Below are 8,236 nucleotides of genomic sequence, written 5' to 3'. Positions count from 1 at the left end.
ACGTTTTAAACATTTCGTGCTGTAATCAATCTTTTTTTTGAGGATCTCATGCTGTAATCAATCATTCACTATCTGCTTTCTTTTAGACAAATTCACTACCGGTGCGGTCCAGCAGGCCTTCTCCTTGTAAGGCGCACTGTGCACTGTAACTAATCGGTGCGGCCCAGCAGGCCCTCTCGAATGCCGGCCCAGATTGTAGGTAGCGCAGACCACCAGAAGGCGGAAAACCGTGGGTACGTCTTCGCACGGTGCCGTGCTCTCTCATATCCTCTTCTCCAACGGTCCAAAGCGGCACGAGGCGGCCGCCGAGATCCGCGAGGGCGCGCGCGGCCGGAGAGGGTCTGGGCGTGTTCCGGCTACAGTCGAGCGGCGCGTGGGGGTATCGGGTGGTGCGGCGGATGCGCACGGGCACGCACTGGGTGGCGGGGCGGACGCGCACCTCGACGACGACGACGACCGCAGGCGCTCCTTGACTCGGCGCCGACAAGATCGACGGGATCAAGCGCCTCCTCACCGCCCTCGTCGAAACCAGGTTCACTTGGGTTCCTCCCGTCCTCTCGCGCCGTGGAAACTCGGACTGATTCGCGTGCGGCGCAGGTGGTCAAGAGAGAACGTGGCGGCGCGGTGGCCGGAGATGAAGAAGCTCGTCTTGCTTCGCAGCTAACTACTAGGATGCATAGTAAGAAAACACGTACTCATTTAGGCTCTTCTTCTGTAGTTAGTTATGGTTTATCCACTGCTAGTCAATCTGATGGAAATATATAGGGGAATTTGAGGATTTGCCGCACCTTTCTTTGCATTTTGAGGATTTGCCCCTGTTTTCGTTATCATCGATGATTTGTCACACGTTTGCTGAGATCTTGATGATTTGCCCCTTCTGGCCGGTTTGCACTATCTTACGGATGTTTTAACTGAACTTATTATACAGAAATGCCTTTCAATCAATATAACCAAAATTGGTTGAACTGGACCGATTCACATGGACTAGCTCCGTCCCAGCGCATCTCTGTTCGTCAGCGGCCCCGGCGGCTCGCTGTGCTGCACCCCTCCCCTTGCATGTTGAACGGCCAAGGACCCAAGCTGCCATGCCGTGCTCCTTCTGTCGCGGTCAGGCAACCATCGCGCTGCCGCGAGCTTCCACAACATACCGAGGTAGCCAAGCAGCACTGCCTTGCCGGCCGTGGTCACCGTGAGCGCCAACGTCGACACCCGTGGCACCGCCCATGAGCTCCCACAACACGCCGAGCCGCCGAGGCAGCAGGGCTACCCCGCGAAGGAGACCACCACGACAGTCGAGAGCTTCCACATAACGCCGAGATCGGGGCTCCGGCCCGTGCAGCGGTGCAGGTCGTCGCTGTGATTTCGTCGGGCCTGGGAGAGGTGAGAGACGGGATTAGGTTGGGGATTGCAGGGGCATTTTTGACATTTCTCTATGGGTCCATCTTGTCAGGGGCAAATCATCAAGATTTCGGCAAACCATTAATGAAGTCGAAAATGAGGGCAAATCCTCAAAGTGCAAAGAAATATGTGGCAAATCCTCAAATTCCCCAAATATATAATGCATATGGAGATGTGTTGTTTCACATGGTGTATGCTAGATTTATTTTTTCATGCTTTTATGTGATCAGTTCTGTCAGATTAAACAAGCAGAACTTGTCATGTGCTTTTATTGCAGGTAATGAATCTGATTGGAGATGTTAGAGGATAAGTGGCTGATATGATTGATACAGCAGGTAAGTTATCCCTTTTAAGTTGTAGGAAACATAATTCTAAGATTGACCATCTCACAGAGGGGCAGTTGCACCATGATTTAATGCAGTGATTAACTGCAGAAATTAAATATTATATAGTTAGTTAAATTTATTTAGTAAGGTGTGGATACAAGTCATATGTCTTGCAATATAGTTTAAAGTTGAAAACATGCTGAAGTGTTCCACATTCATGTTTGACAACTGAGAAAGTAAATTATAACATCTTGTTGCATACCAAAAGTAGCTACCATTTGACAATCTTTGCTTCTAAATATGAATATCCTAATAAGACTATCACAATTAAATTAGGAACTATTGCCAAACGAGCTGAGCTGCTGCTGCGTCAAGGAGCAAGAGAAGTCTATGCATGCTATACACATGCTGGTTTTAGGTACGTTTTTTTATGCCCATTCCATAATTTGTCTAGTAGGAAGTATGCCAGATGAACTACTGAACTTGCTTTGCTATAGGGAAGGCCCATCACCGCACCAAATACGTAGTTACAGGCTTGTTCCATGGAGCTGAGTTTGATGGAACCAAGAGTCTGCACCAATTCGTGCAGGCAATTCAGAAAGTGCGCACTGTGCTGTTATAGTCAAACATTGTATGTCGGATCTAAACTACAAATCTGGATGGATACAGTAACTTCGCAAAACAGCAGGGAAAAAGAATTCTGTGATGACAATTACCAAATATTTGAGGCTATGCAAAATTTGGTTTAAGCTTATTTGTGGCGTTAGATTCGTGTCATGGAAATGTGAACCCAAAGTGCATACCTTCAATAAAAAAAAGGGCAACCTGGTGCATGTAGTTCCCGCTTGCGCAGGGTCCAGGGAAGGGTCCGACCACTTTGGTTCTATAGTACGCAGCCTTTCCCTACATTTTTGTAAGAGGCTGTTTCCAGGACTTGAACCCATGACCTCATGGTCACAAGGCAGCAGCTTTACCACTGCGCCAAGGCTCCCCTTCAATAAAGATTGGAATAATTATGTTGTCTTGTTGCAATTTTTTGTTCATTAGAAAAGGCTGAGATGCAATCACTGAACTTGAATTTGAGTCATATGTTTTATTGTGTTATTCCGTTGTAACATGTTTAGCGCTGATTTCTTACAAGTATGTTTCACATCCTCTTTTCAGGCCACCAACCATCGAGAGATTATAATTTGGTTTGTTTCAAGAAGTAATCATCACGAAATCACGAACACTATCCCTTCAAAGACGCGAAGACTTTACTAAGCGAGGCAAGCAACCTACTTTGATCATGTTGAACCCATATTTGCATTACACACTTAGAATTATTTTGCATGGATAAAGTATTGTTTGCTAGTATTGCTATGCTAAGTAAATTAGCTAGGGTTTAGCTATGCCCTATGTGCTTGATATTGACACCCCTTTGACATTCTTAATGCCCCTCATTTCTAAACGTAGGACTACATATCCACTGGTCACAAATAAATGTGGGTCTGCAAGTTTAATAGTATTGCCTAGCCGTGCAAGTCACATAAATCCTAGGAGTGGGGAAGAATCTTTGTTACTCATAAGTGTATTGCAAAAACCCAAGGGTGCCACTAATGCCCATGGATGAATGTGAAATAATAAGGTCTTACAAAATGGAGATGTTTTCAAAAAGGCATAGTGTGCAAGTCACCAACCTTACATGTGCAAGCACATTACCATAATATGAGACGGGGCTAGACTTAGTACCTTGGTCGGTCTAGTGTAGAGCATTCACTAGGTGGATACCCCATACACGTGACAAGAGTGGACAATATCAATCACGGGGGACAATGTACCGTCTGGACAATGTACCATCTGATCAAAGTAGGTAAATATTGTTCGATTGTTCAAATCGCATAGACCTGGCACCAAGAGACCTTCTAGACGCGAAGGCCCGAATTTTCAACTGTACAAAGTGCAACTTAGTCAGAGTTTCTCCTCTCTCTAGACCAAACCTAGCCCAGGAAACCTAGCCTAGCTATCAAGGTTGTGATAGCATGGACTTGTATTGATGTGATAACTTACGGAATTGCAAGAGCACCACTTAAGAACCAACAACTTTTGATTGAAATAAAGCCCAACATGAGAATGTTATTTTAGACCTACTAGGTGAGCATGACTATTATTATATTGATCGATAATATGTTTTTAATTAATCTTGAAACAAATTGGATTTAGTTAGGTGATTGTAATCTTGAACCAAATTTCTTTGTGGATTATGAGATTTTATATGGATTTAGTTAGGTGACTGTGATCTTGAGGAGATAGTCAAATATGCTCAGTTGATTATGAGATTTTAGGTCTAGTATGAACATGATGATTATTATATTGGTGGATAAATCAAATTTGTAATTAATATTAGAACAATTTGGATTTTAGTTAGGTGATTTTGATCTTCAGAAGATGGTCAAATATGTTCGCTGGATTAAGGGATTTAAGTCTATCGTGTGAATATGGTGATTATTATATTGGTGGATAAACAGATCCTTAATTAATCTCAAAACTATTTGTATTTAATTAGGTATAGTTGTGATCTTGAACCAAATTTTACAGTGGATTGTGAGACTTTAGGTGGATTTAGTTAGATGATTATGATCTTGACGAGATAGTCAAAAGTGTTTGGTTGATTATCAGATTTTAGGGCTAGTAAGTGAGCATGATGATTATTATATTGGTAGATAAATAGATCTTTAATTAATCTTGAAAATATTTGGATTTAGTTACGTGATTGTTGTCTTGAACCAAATATCGTAGGGATTATGATTAGGTGGATTTGGTTAGGTGATTGCGACCTTCAGGAGATAGTTAAAGATGTCTGGTGGATATTAGATTTTAGGTCTAGTACGAGCATGTCTACTTTATATAGGTGGATAAATATATTTTCAATTAATCTTACAACAATTTGGATTTAGTCAGGTAATTGTTATTTTGATGCAAATTTGACGATGGGTTATGAGTTTTTTGTGGATTTAGTTAGGTGATTGTGATGTCATGAATAGTCAAAGATGTTTGGTGGATTATGAGACATATCTTTAATTAATCTTGGAAAAAATGAATTTAGTTAGGTCATTGTTATCTTGAAGCAAATTTGACGATGGATTATGTTTTTTTGGATGGATTTAGTTAGGTGATTGTGATCTTTAACTAAATTTTACGGTGGATTATAAGATTTTAGGTGAATTTAGTTAGGTGATTGTGCTCTTGAGAAAATAGTTAGTGAGCATGATGATTATTCTATATGAGTGACCAAGACAATGATGCCACAAAGAGTCGGTGATTGTGATCTTTAACTAAATTTTATGGTGGATTATAAGATTTTAGGTGGATTTAGTTAGGTGGTTGTGGTCTTGAGAAAATAGTTAGTGAGCATGATGATTATTCTATATGAGTGACCAAGACAATGATGCCACAAAGAGTCGGTAGACGAGGAGAGGCAGAGAGACTGGCAGTTGTGTCATTAGAGGGAAGGTGAAGCTAGTCAAGCCTCGGACGGCCTGGGAGTTATAACGTCGAGGGCCAGCAACAAGTAGAGCATCCGTGTGAGGATCGTAATCAGAACAAGAGTTAATGTCAAGAATGACCCTACAACTAGTGTCAACAATCTAGCCACCTGAAATGAGCTGCATGAGTCGAGGAACATGAGCAAAACTAGGAACATGAAAAGACAAAGTGCTAAGAGTGCCTCGACTATCGACTGGGAGGGAAGTTCCTAAGAACATGAACATGAGAATCTGGAGGTTGAATGGCAGACAAACTAGAGAATCAGACGAAGCACCAGGCGATGAAACTAGAAGTGGGTGTCAAAGTCGTGCAATTTTTGTTCCTCATCGATCTGGCTTGGTGTCCTTCCCTTGTATGCGGGTTGTGTGTCACTTACTTGATGTCGCATCCTATGTTCCCTTGTTTGGGGCCCTTGGCCCCGGCGACAGGTAGCGTCGTGCACACATCATGTGGGTTAGACATTGCGGTGCCGACTGCCCCTGCTCCTACTTCGCCGATAGGTGGTGCTTGAGCGTTCGGCTGTGGCGGCGCAAGCAGGGGAACACGGGTTGTGTGATCGAGGCAGCACACAAAGCAACCTGTAGCCAAGCAAAGGATGCCCAACCGGACTGGCGTGGAGCGGAGAGTGCACGAGGGGTGTGGGGGAAGGGGTGAAAATGTCGTTGGGAGCGGACTGTCGCTGCCGTCGGATTTTGAACCTGGAGTCGAGTGGCGAGGGGATGACGATAGGGGTAGCGAGGAATGCAGGAAGAGGGCACTTGGAGGAGAAAGGCATCATCAACCTTATGCTTGTGCGCCAGCCGTGATGGTGGACGGTTGTGGGCAGATCAGATGTCTGCACGTGGATCTACTACTCGGGATGGCATGACATGGTTGTTGTGGAGTGAGGTACCACAACTGTTGTCTTGTGTAGGTGAGTTTAGAGAGATAGAAGTCGTGTTGCACTCTAGTCTATGCCTTCAACTGTACCAAGTGCGACTTATTTAGAGTTTCTGCCCTCCCAAGCCTTTCTCTGAACCAAATCTAACCCAAGAAACCGCCTAGCTATAGAAGTTCTGATAGCATGGACTTATATTGATGTGCTTAACCAATGGAATTGTAAATGCACCGGTTAATCACCAACAACTTTTGCCTGGAATAAAGAATGATTGTGTGAGTTAATCATTTTACATCCTTAAGCCCCAACATGCGCCAAGTTGGGTGGTTCTATACAGAAGTTGTTTTGAGGAGTTATGATTGGAGTCTGATGGTGATGTAGAAGTGATATTCAGGAGATAGTCAAAGATTTTTGGTGGATTATGAGATTTCAGGTCTAGTTGAGCATGGTGATTATTATATTGGTGGATAAACAAATCTATTATTCTTGGAACAATTTGGATTTAGTTAGGAGATTGTGATCCATAGTCCGTCAATAGAACTTGTGGTTTATATTGGATTTAGATAACCATGAATTGGAGTTTATTTAAATCATGGTTATGATGTTGGTGGATTGCTTTGTGTTAAATTCTCACTTTTGGAGATTGAAGTTGGAGAACTTTAGGGTGTAGTATGATCAACCTTGGATATATCAGATATAGGTTAGATGAGAGTTTGCAGCACCAATCATGATTATGATAATTGGTGGATTATTGGAGCATCTGGGATTGGATTAGTAGTAAGGAAACAAGGATTTTGAACACAACCTGTGTTTCCTTTAGGCTAGATGAGACTTAGCAACATCAATTATGATTATGAAAATGGTGGATTATTGGAGCATCTGGGATTGGATTAATAGTAAGGAAACAAGGACCTTGGAGTAGCACAACTTGTGTTTCCTTTAGGTTAAATGATATAGCTACTTGGATTCTTGGATGGAGATAACTTTGGCACTAGGATTTGTGTTGTTTTGATCTAAGCTTAGTAGCTTGCATGTGCCCCATATGGATATAATCATGAATATGATACATGTGGACCAGAGTTGTTAGACGTAGACGATTTTGGTGTCCCTCCCCAAGAATGTTATGAGTACAAGATCATCATGTTGGATTAATTTGAAGAGATGGCAATTTTGATGGTATGTGATAACCTTGTGGGAGTTGGGCCATGTGAGCCTCATAATAGTTGGCATTAGAGAAACGGTATCTACGTATGTTATGGTGAACTTTCACCCTCACACCCAAATCCTATCAACCCTTAAGTCTCACCAAGCCATGATTTGGTCGAACCGTGACAACGGAGCTAGATATTAAGCATAAGGATGTGGCCCTTGGACTAACCCTTATACTCCACCTATTTGATGAACATCATGAACAACATCTTCATGAGTTCTTGGAGAAGTTTGTGGTTATCATCATTGATGACCTCTTGGTCTATTTCTCCCTCGGAGGAAGATCATAAGCAACACTTGAGAATGGTTTTGGACAAACTACAAGAACCCCAATTATATGCCAAGTTCGAGAAGTATAAAATTTGGCTAAAAGAAGTTGGGTTATGAGGACATGTTGTGTCCATAGAAGGTTTGTTAATAGACCCGTCAAGGATAGAATCTGTGAAAGCTAAATGAATGTGAAGTCAGAAGTTTCCTCGTACTTATGGGTTATTACTGCAAATTTGTGGAAGACTTTCAAGCACCATCAATGACTTAACTCCTAAAGAAAGATTAGAAGTTTGAATGAATGCCCAAGCGTGAAGAGAGCTTCTGAGAGTTTAGGAGAAAGTTGACCACTGATCCGTCCTTAGCCACCCCAGACATTTATAAGAGTTTTAACATTATTGTGATGCATCTAGGCATGGACTTCGTTATGTCTTGATGTAAGAAAGAAGACTCGTAGCCTATCTACCTACCCATGATTTGGATCTAGCAGTAGTAGTGCATACTTTAAGTATGTCTTCCTCCATATGAACTTAAACATGAGAAAAACAAGATGTGTAGATTTAATCAACCACTATGACTTTGATATCCATTACCACCCAGATAAGTGTCGCAGTGGATACTCTTAGCAGGAAGT

At 42.4% G+C, this 8,236-nt stretch overlaps 1 long non-coding RNA gene across 3 annotated transcripts; it reads left to right on the top strand.

Moving 5' to 3' along the window:
• Positions 1 to 266: 266 nt before the first annotated feature.
• On the top strand, positions 267 to 2,993 carry LOC119318508. Of its 3 annotated transcripts, none has more exons than XR_005154147.1 (6): positions 267 to 532; positions 598 to 679; positions 1,676 to 1,733; positions 2,061 to 2,142; positions 2,222 to 2,325; positions 2,889 to 2,993. It is a non-coding gene; the product is annotated as an uncharacterized LOC119318508 (long non-coding RNA). The 3 variants fall into 3 exon arrangements; XR_005154148.1 differs by having other exon boundaries at positions 2,222 to 2,355; XR_005154146.1 differs by lacking the exon at positions 2,222 to 2,325.
• Positions 2,994 to 8,236: the final 5,243 nt, after the last annotated feature.

This window comes from Triticum dicoccoides, chromosome 6A (assembly GCF_002162155.2).
Source record: "Triticum dicoccoides isolate Atlit2015 ecotype Zavitan chromosome 6A, WEW_v2.0, whole genome shotgun sequence".
NCBI lineage: Eukaryota > Viridiplantae > Streptophyta > Magnoliopsida > Poales > Poaceae > Triticum > Triticum dicoccoides.
This window is presented reverse-complemented; position numbering and strand designations above follow the sequence as displayed.